The following is an 18577-nucleotide window of genomic DNA, read 5'->3' as shown; positions in this document are numbered from 1 at the left end:
CAGATTGCATGAAAGGTAGCGCCCAGGTTCCAGAAAGTCTGCTTTTATTGTGAAGGAAAAAGAATCACATCCCAGATAATTTCTTTTAATTTGGAATTATTAAATGATTTTAACTCTCTTCTTTTGTGTAGCTGTAATATCAGCTTCAAAAGCTAATTTAATACAACCCATACCTTGACTTAGAATTGATTCATTATTTATCACATATTTACTAAATCCTAAAGTATGTGTGCAGTGTGTTGGATAGCAGGAATTCCACTGAGAACAGTCCAAACAAGACCCCTGCCCTCGTGTAGAATTTTTATTGCAACACTAACAGTTTTCCTCCTTCTAAATCAAAAGCTCCTACATCTCTTTTTCACCTTTTGCATACTGGTGCTGAGCATAAGGCCTTTAATGTAAGTGCTTTTTAAGTGTTTACCAAGTGGAAGTTTCCATTTTATTTTCCACCTTGTATTACAGTTGAGTGTTTCCTAGTATTCCTCCTAAATTAGTGGCTGAGGAGAGAGAGCATAGCAGAGATCTGCTCTTCTGCTGGGACACACAGCTAGACTACATTTCCCAGCCTCTCCTGCAAGTGCGATCACACGGCTAAGTTCTAGCCAACCGTATGTGAGTGGAAGTGACTCCACTCAAAATGTGTCACTTCCAAGCCTACGTATGAAATCTTCTCATAAGAGCTCCTCCCTGCCGTTAGATGTGGACATCCACATGGCAATCAGAAGCCAGCAGAGCCCCTGCTAGATAAAGTTATGGAAGTACTGTGTGGAGCAAAGCTCTCTTTCTCATCTGAAACTGTCTTGGATTGTTCATTATGAGAAATAAACTTCTATTATGTGTGTCATTAGTTACTTCTGGTCTATTAATTATAGTAACAAATTCATACCAATAAATAAATGTTTTTGCACCTAACACAAGAAAGTTTAGGGATGTTAATTGATAGAATTAAATGTTAGAAAAAGGAGATCTCGTCTCTTTTGTGTCATAAAGCACCACTTTCTGCAGTTCACAGTTAACTGCTTTTCCTAGAAAACACCAACAATCAAGAAATCACAGATTTCACTCTGAGATGTTTTATAGCAAAGTACATGATAGAAAACATGAATCATTGTTGATATGAAGTATTTTTCCTCTGCAATCAGGAATCCAAAGTCAGAGGAAAAAAATGGATACGTTTAACCTTCCCTAACCATTATAGACGCACTGTTGAGGTTGAAATTTGTCTATATCTAATCAGGATGTTAAAATTTGTCAACAAACCTATTTTACTGCCCCTTTTTACTTAGAGTTCATCTCTTCATCTTCTACCAAGTTACCTCAGAAGACTGGGGAGATACCTTTAAAACTCTTCTTCACTCCAAATCCAAAATAAAATTAAATACATTTTGATAGAAGTAAAATTTGACATTATTACACGAACACACAACACACTTACACACACTACAGCCCTATATTAGCTCACCAATAAATTACTCAGGTTGCTTTCTCAATAAAGAAAAACATTCATTTCAGAGAAGACTACATATTTTTTTCTATCATTTTGTGATTTCATAGTAAGTGGATATGGTTTAGCTAGAGTACTTGGACCAGAAAATAAATGACTCCTGCTCATCCTGTAGGTGCCAACTACGTTCAAGCATGAGGGGTTGCTGGCCCGCAGTGCCAACATACAGCACCTTCGCAGGGAGGCCAAGGCCCTCATGCTCCAGCAATACCAGACGGCGCTCCGATGAGGCGGGCTGCTTCTGGCAGGTGGTAGCACAGGAGGTAGTAAGTGAAAGCAGCTCAGCATAAATAGTTCCAGTGAAATACAAGAATAATATTCTGGCGTCCCCAACTCATTTTCTCTCATTCATGACTCACAATAAACACATATTCTAATGGGCAAATGGCTAAACTACCCCAAAGAAATGAAGACTCATCTCCAGCTTCTAATGGAAACTCTCACTGATCTGGAAACCTTTCCCCCTCAAGTTAAGCAAAGTTTGAACAGATATGATTTTCTCCTCATTGACCTTGGAAATCTGTCCCAGGCTGTTGGCCATTCTGGTCATCTTTTCTAGACCAGCTGCTGTCTTCATATCAAGGGGGATTTGGAGCATTCCATGGGTCAGAAGAACGTAATGTGTTCTGGGTCATTTCTAATCCATGGAAAGCCCAGGTGTATAAGACTGAACCAGCCAAAAAAGAGAGGAAGATACAGAGAAGCAGAGACAAAGACAGCATTTGACCAGGAAAAAGAAAAAAAAATGAACTAAGATCCTAATAAATCCCTAGACAACTAACAAATGAAAAGTGTAATATTGCTAAGAACTAAGAAATTTATATTTAAGGATGAAAAATACGATTTCCAGGTTTTACTTTTAGGAGATGCAGATGAAAATATACAGAGGTTTTTTTGTCACATCTAAAATATATCTTGCTGAAACTTGGTGATGGGTAAAAGAGAATTCATTATATTATGCTCTCTAATTTTGTATAGGCTTGAAAATTCCCACATGAAAATTACAAAAATAAAAAAAAAGCATATCTAAATAAGTAGTCAAGGCTAAGATTAACAAGGATTTCTCATCCATTTACCATATTTATAACTCCATTTATATTAAGTTTCATACTTCAGAAATGTCCTATTTTTACAAATGGAAGTACTAATAGACTATACAGCTCAGTAACAATGAAATTCCTTTGGAAATGAGAATAAAACAGATAAAAAACTAAGAAGAAAGAAATGAAAAGTTTCCATAAGTGACTAGCCATGGGCTATAGGAATTGCTGGGAGTCATTTCATCTAGAGCTCCAAGAACTTGTCAAGATTTCATTATTTAGAGTTATATGACAGATTATGATACGGGAATATGCATTAACACTGAAACCAATTGTGTGGAATGGAAAAAATCATGCTTTTTAAAGCCTGCTCACTGTAAAATTTACCAGTTTTGCTTAGGTATATAGGTTCCAAAGTACAAACATCAGAGGTTTTAAACCTGTTCTAGTTTAATAGGTCAGAATTTCAAGTCCGATTAAATTTTGCACTCCCCTGTTGCCTGATTTCTGTTCAGCCTTTGCTAATTACTTTCAGGGACTTGCTAACTGGGATGACTAGCAAAGACAATTTGTCATGTGGATCATTTTTTTCTTAATATTTTCAATATTCAGTGTTTAATGTTTATAAAGTTATAGTCAGTCAGATTAATATATATGATAATGTCAATATGAAGTTTCCACATTTTAGCATTTCAAGGTCATCATTGACCCTCCAGTCTTCAAAAAGTCATTTGAGACTATGATACTAAATTCTGTATGTAATTACAACTTGGCCATGGAAAAGTTTTTCTCCATAGAGATTCCTGGTAAATTGCTCTTTTTTGACATTCTTTGTGGCCATGAAATGAGGAAAGCTAGAGTAATTCTTCTTTTAAATTGGGATGCCCCTTGAGGTGGCAAAACTGTAATAATGTGGGCATAGAGATCAGTGGCAAAAAGAAGATCAATAAGAGACTTTAGCCTGAGAAGTTTGGAAAACCTATTTCTATATAAGCGTACAGCAATATCCTGATATCAGATCCCAAGCTTCCGAGATGACACTGCCACCTGCCCCACAAGTACAGGAAGCTGCTGCCACCGTCAGTCACTCTTAACTGAACATCCGAGAGCTCTAGGATCTGAGATCCAAAGCCTGAAACTGCAGGATATTTATGCTACCCACTCTTTGATAGTCCTCCTGGAAAAGCAGGCAATTGATAAGTGAGTTAACTACTCAGGCAATTAATGAAATACACACATTCAACTCTGATGCAGTAGGACCATATGACTTCTGATACATTACTACATTCCTAGCAATTTGCATGCAGGATCTCAGGTAATCCTAACAGCATGTAAATCAGGCATTCTTTATCCCCATTTTGCAAATGGGGAACTGAGACATAGAGATATTCATTAACTTGCCCAAAGTCATAAGAAACAGGGCCGGGAATCCTGCTTAACATGCTATCGGTTCCTTGCTGATATCCTCTTAACCTGATCGTTGACTTCCAACTGCCAGCACCTACATTTCCTTGACTGATGCTTTCTTTTACTTCCATTGCCTGCTTTGCCAGCTCTTAAGGCAGGCCCAACATGCTGGGAATTAATCCTCCTCTGGAGCAGCTCTGGGCCAGTGGCTGGCAGAAATTGGTGTTCAAATACCCCAGATACCCCAGTTCTCTCACTCCTTGTGGGCAATAACACTAGCTCCCACATTTACCTAAGGGATCAAGCTACAGCTTTCCATAGTGATAATTTCCTTGATAACACACTCTTCATTGGCTACCTTTCCTACCCCTGACTCACACCCTCACTTCCCCACCAAAATTTCCTGGGATCAACTGGAAAACTACCTCCTTCTCTCAGGGTCTGTTTCAGAAGTAATTAACACACAATCGCTTGGGTGGTGGCTCATGCCTATAAGCCCAGCACTTTGGGAGGCCAAGGCAGGAAGATCCCTCAAGCCTAGGAGTTTGAGAACAACCTGGGCAACATAGTGAGACCCCATCTCTACAAAAAAATTAAAAAATTAGCCAAGCATGATGGCATGCTCTTGTAGTCCCACCTACTCGGGAGGCTGAAGTGGGAGGATAGCTTGAGCCTGGGAGGTTGAAGCTGCAGCGAGCCAAGATGGTGCTACCGCACTCCAACCTGGGCGACAGAGCAAGATCTGCCAAAAAAAAAAAAAAAAAAAAAAAAAAAGTAACTAACACACAAGATCTGATTGTAAGTCCATATGATATCCTCATTCTTCCATACTGGAAGTATGGTGATTCAGGGAAGAAAGAAATGCCCCAAATCTGACATTATGCTATTAATGAAGAAAATGGGTGTTTAATATTCTTGTTAGTCTTTCCCTTTGGAGAACAGGCTGGAGAATAGTTAGGCATCCCCATTAGGACTTCTGGAATAGGAATTCAACAAATATTTGTTAGAGTCGAATGTAAAGTAGAAGCTGAGATTTGTCAGAGAAAGGTGATTTAAGGGGAGGGTAAGGTTACTGGAACTATCGTAGCCTCAAGGAGCAGACACTGAGAACCCGTTGTCCAGGCAAAGAAAAGTCTAGTGCAGGCTCAATCTCTAGTCAGCCACTCCACGAATTCAACTGTGCCCTGACTTTGCACTCTGTATTGTGTTCAGTCTTGAAGACTCAGCAGTGGGCACCCCACAGGCTTTGGTTCTTATAGTCCACATTCCAGCAACACAGGCAAATTAAAAACCAATCAATGATACGCCCTGAGATGTGAAGTGTTCAAAGTGCTGCGTGACTGGCAGAGAGTGGAATGCATTCTGTGTGGGGTTTTAGGGGGAGTGGAATGGTTTGGGAGGCTTCACAGAAGGTGACAGTTGAGCTGGATTTTGAAAGACTTGAAAAGGAACTTAGCAGTAAAAGATGAAATAGTGTGGCTAAGAAATACCATTTGGCCCAGCAATCCCATTACTGGGTATATACCCAAAGGATTAAAAATCATTCTACTCTAAAAACACATGCACACATATGCTTATTGCAGCACTATTTGCAATAACAAAGACTTGGAACCAACCCAAATGCCCATCAATGATAGACTGGATAAAGAAAATGTGGCACATAGACGCCACGGAATACTATGCAGCCATTAAAAAGAATGAGTTCATGTCCTTTGCAGGGACATGGATGCAGCTGGAAACCATCATTCTCAGCAAACTAACACAGGAACAGAAAACCAAACACCGCATGTTCTCACTCATAAATGGGAGTTGAACTATGAGAACACGTGGACACAGAGAGGGGAACATCACACACTGGGGCCTCTTGGGGGGCGGGGGGCAAGGGGAGGGAGAATATTAGGACAAATAACTAATGCATGCAGGATTCAAAACCCAGATGATGGGTTGACAGGTTCAGCAAACCACCATGGTACATATATACCTATGTAACAAACCTGCACGTTCTGCACATGTATCCCAGAACTTAAAGTAAAATTAAAAAAAGAAAAGAAAAGAAATAATGTAGTTAGTTTTAAGCAAAGAGATTTTAATCCAGCATATTGGTTCTAGATGGGAAAAATCATCTCCCCTTAAAAGGCAGATGCTTACAGAAACAAAGTTATAAAATGTCAAAGTTATAACATTCTTACCTCAGAACGTTGAGGGGAAAGTAAAAAGAGCGAACAATTTCATGGCGTTTGTTCTTTGCTGGGCACTCTTCTATGTGTTTTACATGTAGGAACTCATTGAACTCTCTCACAAAGACCCAAAATAAATATTACTATTATGCCATTACAGATGGAGAAATTAAGGTATAGAGAGGTCAAGAAAGTTGTTCAAAGTCACACAGCTGTTAAGGAAAGTCAGATAATCTGGCATTCGAGTCTGCACTCTTAATTAGTAGAAGTAAAGTTAAAGTAGGACTAACAGAAATAACTACAGAAGCTTGAATGCTAACTGAGCAGCATTGTTATGTAAAACTTCTCACTCACCTATGCTTTATACCCTAATATGAGTTCACGGTGCAGTGAAAACAGTAAGCACAGTATATGATTAATAGTTAGAATTCTGGCATCAGCCAAATGAGGACATGGGTCCCCAGTAGCTCTGCCACAGACTGCCTCATGGATCAGGGTCTCATTTCTTAGCTTCTGGGGACAACCGCTTCTTTATCTTGCAAATGAGGATAAGAGCAGTCCTCATTGTATAGGGATGTTTTGAGAATTAGATGTGATAATGAATGTGCTGAGCTTAACACCGTTTCTTGCCCTTAGTAAGTGCTCAATAAATGTTAGCAATTTATATTAGTAGCAAAATTGAATGCTGTAACTATATTGTTTATTTTTCAAAGCTGATGAAACAGGCTGTGCAAGAGTTAACCCAGAGTAGGAGAATGGCAGAGAAGTGAAAGAACACTGTGGTTGGAGATGTAAAAACATCCTCTTCCCCGGAGGAGCAGCAGCAGCACCAAGTCGTTCAAGTGGTACCATGGCAGTTTGTCCTTGGCAGTGGTGAGTCAGCAGGGCACATGCCTCAGTAGTTATTAATAGTCAAGGATCTGGTATCTATAAATCTCAGTGATCAGGACCAGAAAGCAAAATCACTTCAGCAGGCAGCACAGAGAGTGGGGAAATCTCTCTGGAAGAGCTGTCAGAATAATTATTTATATAGATTCATCTCTTTCTCTTTCTGAACAAAGTATATGATTTAATAAAATATTGATAGAGTAATAAGATTATTGTAGAATAAGTACTTTGTTCCTGGGAGGTTCCCTCTAAATCCTCAGAATTTCTCAAGTGATAGGAGTGTCTCTGTTATTCCTGATGGGTTCTGATCGTTCATGTTAAAGTGACTCAGGATGGGGACTGACCACACCAGAAAGTCCAATCATGTGATTCAAGGGTTGGGGCTTTGAGCCACATGACATCAGCCTGACCTCTAGGAAAAGGAGGGAAATGGAAATTGAGATGAGCCACATGACCATGATTCAATCAATACGGCCCACATAATAAAAATCCAATAAAAACTCTAGACACTGAAGCACAGGTGAACTTCTTGGTGGGAATACACATTGGAATGTGTTATGGATGGAATGTTTGTAACCCTCCAAAATTCACACGTTGAAATCTAATTCCTAATCCCATAGTGTTTGGAAGTGGGCCTTTGGGAGAGTGAGCCGTCATGAATTCGATTAGTGCCAGAGAGCTAGCTTGCTTGCTTTACACCATGTGAGGACATTGCTAGGAGACAGCTGTCTGTAAAGCTAGAGGAGGGTCCTTGCCAAGAACCTGACCCTGCTGACACCCTGATCTCAAACTTCCCATCTCTAGAACTTTGAGAAATAAATGTGAATTCACCCACTTTATGAAATTTTGTTATAGCAGCCCAAGCTGGCTGAGACAAAAGGTGACACATATCCTGAGGACAGAGAAGCTTCTTGGGACACTCCCAGACTTTGCATTAGGGGCCTCTTTCAGCTGGTCCTGATATGTATCCTTTCTAATGAAACTGTAATTCCAAATTCTTGAGTTCTGTTCATTATACTGAATTATCAAACCTTAGAGGGTAGGGGAAATACCCAAATTTGTAACCAGCTAGTCTGAGGTGTGAGTGGACTGGGTGATATTGTGAAATATATATTTGGCCTCTGCCCCAAGGACAGGAGGTAGAGTTCCTAAGCCCCTTGGAGATGGAAGTGCTAGGAGAACCTTTTGTTCTAATATGTGGTCTTTGACCCTGGTTCATGACCACATCTTTGCAATTTCTGACTCATAGTAGCATCTAACACAGAGCTCCCAAATCCCTTGGAATTGGTAACAGAAGTATCTTGTGTGCTAACAAAGTGACTCTTGTTGGGTCCTGGATAGCCTTAGGATGGGAGCTGGTTGCCCAGGGAACCAATCATGTGATTAGAGGGTTGAAACTTTCAGGACCGCCCCCGCAACCAACTGATTTCTGAGGAGAGGAAAGAGACTGATGGTTGAGTTGATCTCCCGTGGCCAGTGATGGAATCAAGCATGCCTACATAATGAAGTCTCCATTAAAAATAATAATAAAATAAAATAAAAAACAGGAAAGGTTCAAAGAGCTTCCAGATTGCTGAACACATGGAGGTGGTGGGATGCTGGCAACCCCAGAGAGGGCATGGCATGGAGGGTCTCTGCTTCTTCCCATATTCATCAACCATCATTCAATTCATCTATATCCTTTGTCATATTTTTTTTAAGAGACAGAACCTCACTCTGTCACCTAAGTTGGAGTTTAGTTACACAATCATAGCTCACTGCAGCCTTGACCTCCTGGACTAAAGTGATCTGACGCAGTTCCCCAAAGCACTGGACGTTAGGCATAATCCACCACACCCATCCTATAGTATTCTTTATAATAAACCAGTAAATGTAAGTAAGCATTTCCCTGAGTTCTGTGAATTGTCCTAGCAGATTAATAAAACTTGAAGAGGGAGCCGTGGAGACACCCAATTTATAGTGGGTTGGTCAGAAGCACAGGTCACAACCGGGGACTTGTGACTGGCATCTGAAGTGGGAGGAAGTCTTATGGGACTGAGAGCCGAACCTGTGGGATCTGACACGAGCTCTAGGTAGACAGCGTCAAATTGAGATAAATTGTAAGACATTCCATTGGTGTCCACTGGAGAATTAATTGTTGGTAGGGAGAAATCCATCTCCCGCCCACACATACATTTTGTTGGCCCGAAGTGAAATGTTCTATACAATGTTGTATGACTGTGTAAAAAAAGAAAAACTGTTTTGCTAAAGACCTCAGAACGCTTGAACTTGCAGTTGGTATCTGAAGAGAGGAGAGTTGGTATCTGAAGAGAGGAGGCTGTGCTGTAACCTATGAAGTTTGCCATAACTCCAGGTAGTTAGCATCAGAATTGGATTGCAAAACAAGTGAAGAAATAAGTATAATACGACTCCTAAGAGTAAGACATTATATGCCACCAAAAAACTTGTAGAAAATGGGGTACAATTTGTATGCTATCTGAAAGCAAAAGAACTGTGAAGTTTTCAAAAACCATCTTTCTTTATTAAAATATTTAACTTTAACCTGGGATTAGTTGCTCACCTTTATTCACAGTCATTTTCATGGCTCACAACAGTCAGTGACCATTGAAGGCCTTGCAGGCACTTCAGGTTTTCTAAGAACTAAATCATCCAATAAATATGACTTCATCCAGAGAAAACTACCAATACAACAGGACTTACTTGTCTACCTTCTCTCTCCTTCATGCTTAACTTTTTAATGTTGTACAGGAAGATTTTAGATGCATGCAACACATCCATTGGTTACCACAAATGCTTTTTTCCAATCATTCATTCATTAGACATGTAGATATTAGCAAATCATTATGTGTCCAGCTCTGGGCAACAGATAGTGAAAAGAACAGCAACCTTGGCCTCAGAACTTTTCTGAAGCTCTATTTGCTAGCTCTGTGACCTTCAGCAAATCATTTGCCCTTTCTGTAAGATAAGGAGATTGGATTAGATGACATTATTGGGGTTATAAATGTCCTGTCCAACTCTAAATGCTATTGATTCTTTGTGTCAGCCTACATTTCCTGGGAGACTGAAGCATGACTTCTTCACCGCGTGTTTGCCAACTCTCTTGTGAGTCTTGCCTCAGCTCATTCTCAAACTCCCCCTCCTTGTTCCATAAATCTGCATACGAAAGGACCAGACAGCTGTAGCTCTCAACAGCTTTGGTTTTCATCACTGCCTGTGTCATCCTGCGTGCTGAAGCTGCTTTTTAAAGGGGCCAAGCCTCCTTTAAACAATTCTAAATATTTTTGAAGATACAAACCAGAGCATAACAAGCTTACAAATAGATAAAGCAGTAGAGTTTTTCCACAGGTGGTTAAACTAACAAGAAGACATCTTTGTGGGGAATTTCCTATGATGTAGGCCGATTGTAGAGGGAACCAGAGCAACATTGGGGAAGCTAGGATAATGTTAGACAGCGGGAGGAAATCGGGGAGAAAGGTAGCATCAGCAAAGGGGGCAGGACAAAGGGAAGAAAACCTGCATTCAGAGAGGACATCCTGCATGCTATACACCCTGCCAGGGGTGCTATCCACATTCATCTAAATTTCCCCACAAAACCAAAAATGAGTCATAGTTGTCAGGAATGATACTGGAGCTGAAAAAAATACCACTGCTAGAGCAACAAAGACTACTGATGATCTTGTTAAATAAGTCAAAGAGAGAGAAATAGACATTCCCACATTTACACCCTTTGCTATGGTTTGAATCCATCTCTCAAAATTCAAGTGTTGAAAACATAATCTCCAATGCAGCAGTGCTGAGCAGTGGGGCCTAGTAGAAGGTGTTTAGGTCATAGGGCTCCGGCCTTATGAGTGGATTAATGCCATTATAAGAATGGCTTACACGAGTGGCTTCTCTCTCTTCTGCAGAGCAGAAGACACAGACTTCATCTCTGTCTTCCCCTTCCACCTTCTGCCATATGAGGACACAGCAAGAAGGCCAATCCCAGATGCTGACTCGTTGATCTTGGACCTCCCAGTCTCCAGAATGTGAGAAATAAATTTCTGTTTCTTATAAATTACTCAGTCTCAGGTATTCTGCTATAGCAACACAAATGGACTGAGACACCCTGCTATTTCCTCCTATAACTCTTTTCCTACAAGCCTCACCTTCACATCTAATTTTAAGTCGTGTCATTGATTTAAAGAGGGAGGATTGTACTGTGGAAGGTCAGGTAGGCATAAAGCAACAGACTTTTTTTTTTTTTTTTTTTTTTTAATACCAAGAGAACAGAAACAGTTAACAAAATACAGCAGAATGGTAACTTCATGTGAGGTTTACATTTCAAAGTTTAAAACTCTAAATTCAAAAGTGAGCATGATTTTTGGTATGGCCTTTGGAAACTAGTGCCAACAACTCACACACACAACTTTTATTCCTCTGACCCCTGAAACTGCTTTGAAGAAATGGCATTTACCTTTACAATGGTGAATTAAAACATTTCCAAACGCTAGCACTGTACATTTCTGATCCCAATATGTTGTGATGTCTAATCCCTTGTTGATACCTGATTTTCACTTTTTAGTCTCCTGGATTTCATCTTGTTATTCTCATGGACTTATTTCCTGAGTAAAATCAGGGACTTGGCTAAAGAAATGGTGTCCTTGATTAAGAAAAGGAAAAAATGTAGAACTTTAACAAAAGTTGGAACTTTTAGAGTGATCAAATTCAGACTTTGTTCACAGAAAAATAAAAAATGTAGTCACTCACCTATATGTTTCACTGGTATGACAACAGACAACCGAATATTTAGATTCATGAAGGTTTCAGGCTGCGTGTTTCCTGTCATCATTTCATTAATGGGCATTCTATGGAATAGGACTCATGAGAAAGTAGAAAAAGTATAACCTTTGGAATGTGGAGGGCTGAACTTTAGTCCCAGCTTCTCCAGTTAAAAGCTGTGCAGCCTCAGGCAAATGAATTGACAGATAAGGGCTTCAGCTTTCCTCATCTGTTATCAAAAAGAGAAGAGATGAAAGAAGAGAAAGGAGGAAAGAATAAGGCAAGGAAGGGAGGCAGGTAGGGAAAAAAGTAGGTAGGAAGTAATAATACTAACTACCTCATAGGGCTGAGTGACAGTGAAATAATATGTATGAAAGCCACATATACAATGCAATGTTGTAATAGAGAAATAGAGTATTATTTGTAGAAATGGTACTTTAAACACTAACTCCTTTACATATTGAAAAAAAAAATCCTGGAAACAAGCTGTGCCTGCTACAATATTTAATAAAAGCATCACCTTGAAATAAGCTGCAGAATCTTCACCCCAGGACAACTGCAGTTTGCTCTTGTTGAGTGACAGTGTAGGTCTGGATTTCCTAGGCACTTAGTTCAGCAATCTCTCCTCCCCCAAGAATGTGTCTTTTTTCATTAGCACCTTCCACAGATTAGAGATTTCTATGTTTGACTTTCCACTGGTTGTGTTTGTCCCTGAAGCCTGGAGTCCTGCACAGGTTAGAACGCCAGCCATCAGACTGTAAGATAAGTACAGTCCTGTCGACGACAGCCCCTGAACTGAAATAGTACGTGGTGGGTGATTGCCTCTGTTCATCGGAGCTGTTCGTTCTGGTTTGGTGTTCAGTAAAGAGAATACGAATCAGGACATGGAGCCTTGCAATAAAGAGGAACTAATGGAGGTAATTAGGAGAGAACACCTGTCAGTGAGAAACTGTACCTCTCCATTGGCCATAGCCAGCCATCGCTCCCAATTGTTATTCACAACAATGGAGAGCCTCTGGACTGTGAATGAGAGCGATGATGGACGGCAATAAAATTCGCAAATGAGTTTTCACATTGTCTAATAAAATTCTATGACTTTGTCAATCTGTGTTGACACAGACCTACACAGGACTAGATGATAAAATGTTGTAATGGGAAGCTAATTGTTTCATTGGGTTTATACGTTTGTCTTTTATTTCTGTGGTTCCAGATGCAGATTCTGACTATTTTTACAAGTGATCATGAGAATGGTAGTCAATTCCAAGGCCACCATCAAATACCCTTGAGTGAAATATCATAGCCCCACAAAGCATTTCAAGTCAAACAAGGCTACAAATGGGCATAAAAATAAGATCCCCAACACATGAATCTGAACCTGGGGGTATGTAGAATCAGGGCTGCCTAAAAGGGCTCAGAACTTTACATTTTAAGCAATTATAAACAAAAGATGAACGCAGTCATGTAAGTTATGTAAGTTCTAGATTGAGGCGTGCTTTATATTTGTTTTTTTTGTTTTGTTTTGTTTTTGAGACAGAGTCTTGCTCTGTTGCCCCAGCTGGGGTGCAGTGGTGCGATCTCGGCTCACTGCAACCTCTGTCTCCTGAGTTCAAGCAATTCTCCTGCCTCAGCCTCCCAAGTAGCTGGGATTACAGGTGCCTGCCACCATGCCCAGCTAATTTTTTGTATATTTAGTAGAGACGGGGTTTCACTATGTTGGCCAGGCCGATCTCAAACTCCTGACCTCAGGTGACCCACCCACCTCGGCCTCCCAAAGTACTGGGATTACAGGTGTGAGGTACCGCACCCAGCCCTTTCTTTTTTTTCCAGACAAAGTCTCTCTGCATCACACAGGCTGGAATGCAGTGATGCAACCTTGGCTTACTGCTGCAACCTCTGCCTTCCGGGTTCAACGGATTCTCCTGCCTCAGCCTCCTGAGTAACAAACCACAAGCGCCCACCATCACACCTGGCTAATTTTTGTATTTTTAGTAAAGACGGGTTTTTGCTACATTGGCCAGACTGGTCTCAAACTTCTGACCTCAAGTGATCTGTCCGCCTCGACCTCCCAAAGTGCTGGGATTACAGGTGTGAGCCATCGCACTCAGCCCACATTCGTTCTAAAGATGTCATCTTGAAAGTGAATAAGAAAGCATGTTATGGTCTTAGCCTTAGAAGATATTATTTTAAAAGTGTAATTTAATTCACAAATAATTCTGGAAGGTATAACCTATAAAAGTAAGGATTCACAAAAAATACTGAGATTTGTTGTAGATGTACCTCAAGTTTATTTTATTTTACACACCCAGCACAAAACACAGCTGAGCAAATAAATAATTGTGGAAGGAAGAAAGAGAAGGAGAAGAGACGGAAAGTAGGTTATATATACAGATAACCTCTAGTGGTCAAAAAACTGTTTCTAGTTTACTACTTTACTCCCATTGGCTAGAACAAGATAAGCATATAATAAATATTTAATAAATATTCTTGAGTAAAGAAATAAAAACAGCATATCAAATTTTGTCTCATTGATGGGACAAGCTATTCATCTAAGTTGTTATTTTTAATGCAGACTCAAAAGGTAAAGAATCAACAACTCTCTTAAATGTTTGTCCATTGAAAATCCACAAGCATGGGCACAGGAACACCCTACAGCCACCTAGTCTTTTTCTATATTATAGGTGACAGGGAACATTATCCATTGGAACAATCACCTAGTAATGTCTGTTTGCTAGAATAATATATACATATATTACTTGGAAAAAGTCTCCATTTCTCTAAGATACTAATAAAGGGTTAATTATGTTTGCTTCTTGCCTTTCTCATAAAGCATTATTGAATCAAAGCTGGTAGTGTATTTTGGATTGCTGGAAATACAGTCACAAAATAATTATTTTAGAAATAAAAATTGAAAAAAATCGAAGAAAAATCAAACTCTAGAACATAATGACATCTGAGAATCAGATTTCATAGGGACTTAAATCTCATTAGCATCAGTTTTCAAAGCATTTCAGCCAATGGAACCATAGTTCACAAATAAATATAAATCAAATGTGGAAGCCAGAAGTACTTCCAATCTCATATTCTCCTTTTGCGCCAAAATATATTCGAAATCAAAGTATAAATTTATGGGATAGTTAAGTTTTTCTTGACTACACAGACCCCAAGTTCTCCAGTAAATTAAATATGTTGTAGGACACAAAGATATTTTGTGTAGGATTTTCACAGAAGATTTTTTAAAACATTTGACAATTAAGATAACAAAAAACATATGATAAATTATCTTAAATAAAAATAAATATGATAATACTATACCGAGACAGGAATGCATATGATATAATAATTTGCATTGTGGTTGGAATTGACAAAAGTGAAAATCTGGGAAATTTACACACAGACTCTCATTAAGGGAGGTTAAGTGATGATAGGTTCTTGGAAAGAAAAAACTGGCGGAGGTTCCCTGCCTAGACCCCTTCCAGATTCTAAAACATGACTTGCCCTCTGCATCAGAAAGGAAAGGTAAATCTCTTGACTGCAGTCACAGCACTTAGACAAATCCCTCAACCCTCCTGAAGATCTCTCCTTGTGGGTTCCTCTTACATTTTTTCTGGGCAAGCAGATGAGCACTAAATTATACAGAAAGGAAGAAATATACATTTGGTATGTTGGCCTAGAAGTCAGTTGCTACATGCTTGCTTGCAGAAGGCAGATTAGGAATGTGCAAAGAGTGTTCAACCTGGGCTGGGAGGTTCCACTACTGTCAACTTGTGCTAACCCAGACCAAAACTGCCCAGGTTATAAATCCAGCAGGACTTGCCTCGTGTCTGCTCTTTAGCAACCCTTCTGTTGAAAGGCAATACTCAGTTGAAGATGAGGTCCAGTTCGTCACTATCTAGAAAGATTCCAAAATGGGGGGGATGTATATTCACACCAGCTGAAAGTACACATCCTTGAGGAAGGCTGTATCTGTCCTCATCCTACCCAGCTAACAAAAAAGCACAGAATGTGTCTCCTCCACACCCTAAGGTCACCAGTGCTCTCCAGAAAAGCTCTAAACTTCCCGTCATCATACATGAGAATAAAGTTCATAGGACTTTGTCTTCTTTGGCATCTTAAAAAGCTTTTACACACGAAAGGTATCTGTCTACAATATAGCTCTGATTATGACACTCCCTTAGGTAACTACCAGGAGAGAGTGCTTGTCATTCTTCTAGAATATGCCTTCATACACTCAAGCTTTTGCTCATGTTCTATCTTCTGCCTGGAACACCCTTCTCAAGCTTGTGACAGCTGAAATGACCTCTCTTCCTGAAGTGGTCACTGACATACATTTCCTACCTTGCCTAGGCTCAACAGTGCCTCCTCATCCTCAGTTTCCACAAAACTTTGCACCTATTTCTGTTCTATTAGAATTCAATAATTTACTTATGTGTTTACATAATAGCTCTGTTTACTAACTTGATATAACCATGGGCAAGTTATTTTACTCCCTTGGTCTCAGTGTTCTCATCTGTAAAGTTGAAGATGAAATAATCACAGTTATATTAATACTTCAAATGCACTGTTCTCTCTCCTGTTTTTGATTTTGTGTTGCGAATACGGCAGGGAGCAAGAACAGGGTTTTTCCCTCCTTTTATATCTTAATAGAAGGGAGAGGAAGACAGGCAATAAGTATATGAACAAAAAGTAATCTCAGATACTTCTGGGAAGTTCCATGACAAAAATAAAACCAGGTGATGCTGTAGACAGTCGTGGAGACACAGAGAGACTCTTCAATTTAGAACAAAACCAGGAAGGAGAGGCAGCTTTTGTGTCCACATTCCAAGTCGAAGAAACATCAGCGGTTCTGAATTGGGAATGGTCTTGGTGTGTTCAAAAAGGATGAAGAAGACAGCAGTGACCTTGACAGACTGAACAGGCAGGTGGGGAAAGTTGAGAGGGGGAATATGAGCGAATATCAGGTCACATAGGGCCTTGTAGGAGTTTGAGTTTTATCATGCTGCAACAGAAAAACATCAAAGGATTTTAAGCAGTTGACATCATTTGCTTTGGACTTTGGAAAGATCATTCTGGTTGCTGCATGGAGGGAGGTTTTGTTGGAGGTGGATAGGAGCAGAAAAGCCATTTAGGAAGGTGTTCCACAGTACAGGCAATGCAGTGCAATGGTTTGGGAAGTGTTGTAGCTGTGAAAAGTGATGAAAGTCAAGATATATTTTGGAGTAGAGTGAAAATGAATCAATATATTAGACACAGCGAGCAAAGGGAAGTTAATCAAGATTGACTGCTAAGTGTTCGGCCTGAGCAACTGAGAACACTGAGGTAGCGAAGGCTTGGGTGAAGGGAGCACTTTTGACTGTGGAAGTCTCAACCTTGTTAAGATTGAGGTAGCACTGGGCATTGGATGAAGATGCAAAGTGGCCAGTAAAATTTATCATCTAGAGCTCAGGAGGGAGGAGAGTCTGGGAGTTTCACAAATTTGAGAACCATCAGAATATCAATAAGAAAAGTCATTGAATTAAATCAGTTTGTCTAGATGAAGAGGGAATGTAGAGAAAATAAAAGAGCAGAAGGGTCAATACTAGCGCATGCCAGCAGGCAGATCCACGAGAAAGGACCAGCAGAGAACGTAGAGAAAGTTGAGAGAGAGTCAGGTAGAAAAGAAGAGCAGACAGGTATGGTGTCCCAGCACCAGATGAGAACAGTTTCAAGAAGAGAGTGAACATCTGCTGCTGAGTGAGTAAGAGAGAATTGAACCACTGTCTTTGGCATAATGTAGGTCATTGTTCTATTGTTGCTGTTGGGAAGTGTCATGTCTGAAAGTTCTGAGTGCCTCCTTGATATTACTACTTATAAAGTTGAGTCAATTTCAGCTATCCTGATGGTATAATTTCTTCCATCAGCTTTCAGCTCCCCTGGTCCAGGTGGGGAGGGGTGAAAAATTGAGTTTAACCAGGATGTGGGTTTGGTTGGCAAAATGTCAAAATAGCTTATTCTAAATTTCTTCTAGTCTCTAAAGGTTCATCGAATAAAGCAAAATCTGTTTTCCTTGAATCTAAAATTTCAAACTAATTCTTTAAACTAACTTTTAAAATTCTTCGAATTAAGATTATTTATGGTTGCATGAAAAAACTTGACAATGAAGCAATGGGAGAGGGATCTTTAGCAATCTTGCATGTTATTTAAATCACAAATATTGGACTGGGAATATGTATTAATCCAGAACAAATGTCATGGTTTATTCTTCCAATATTTTTTACTTATATTTTGTTTCCCTTCTTTTTCCAGGTTTGATCCTTGGGAAGTATAAAAGAATAGATTATGAAAATCTTGATGCCCTGCTAGATGTGTTCAAGGGATGTTCAATGTCAAAGTAAGAAATGCCATAAAAATCTTTTAAAATAACACAAAAGCAAGAAATTTATATACTAATAGAAATTATTTATCTCAGTGAATAATTCAAAGATTATTCCCTTAAATTCTGACATCTTATAGAACACAGCATTTGTCTTTTTTTGTTTCATTTTAGGAAAATCTAAAATTAAAACCTACTTTACATTCTAAAAATAAGTGGTTTAACTCCTGAAAATTTATTCAATCACATTTTAAACTCCAACATACATATTTCTAGACTTGTAAACATATTTGCATTCTTTTAAATTTAAATAGAAATAGATTTGTTAAAATCCAGTTCTCTGAAATGCTCAGGAAAGTATCATCTGGCTTGATTTTTATAAATTATATGTAATGTTTTTAATAAAAATACTTTGGGATATATGCTACTTCAGAAAAAGAATTAATGCTTTAAC

The sequence above is a fragment of the Macaca thibetana genome, chromosome 8, assembly GCF_024542745.1.
Source record: "Macaca thibetana thibetana isolate TM-01 chromosome 8, ASM2454274v1, whole genome shotgun sequence".
Taxonomy (NCBI): Eukaryota; Metazoa; Chordata; class Mammalia; order Primates; family Cercopithecidae; genus Macaca; species Macaca thibetana.
This window is presented reverse-complemented; position numbering follows the sequence as displayed.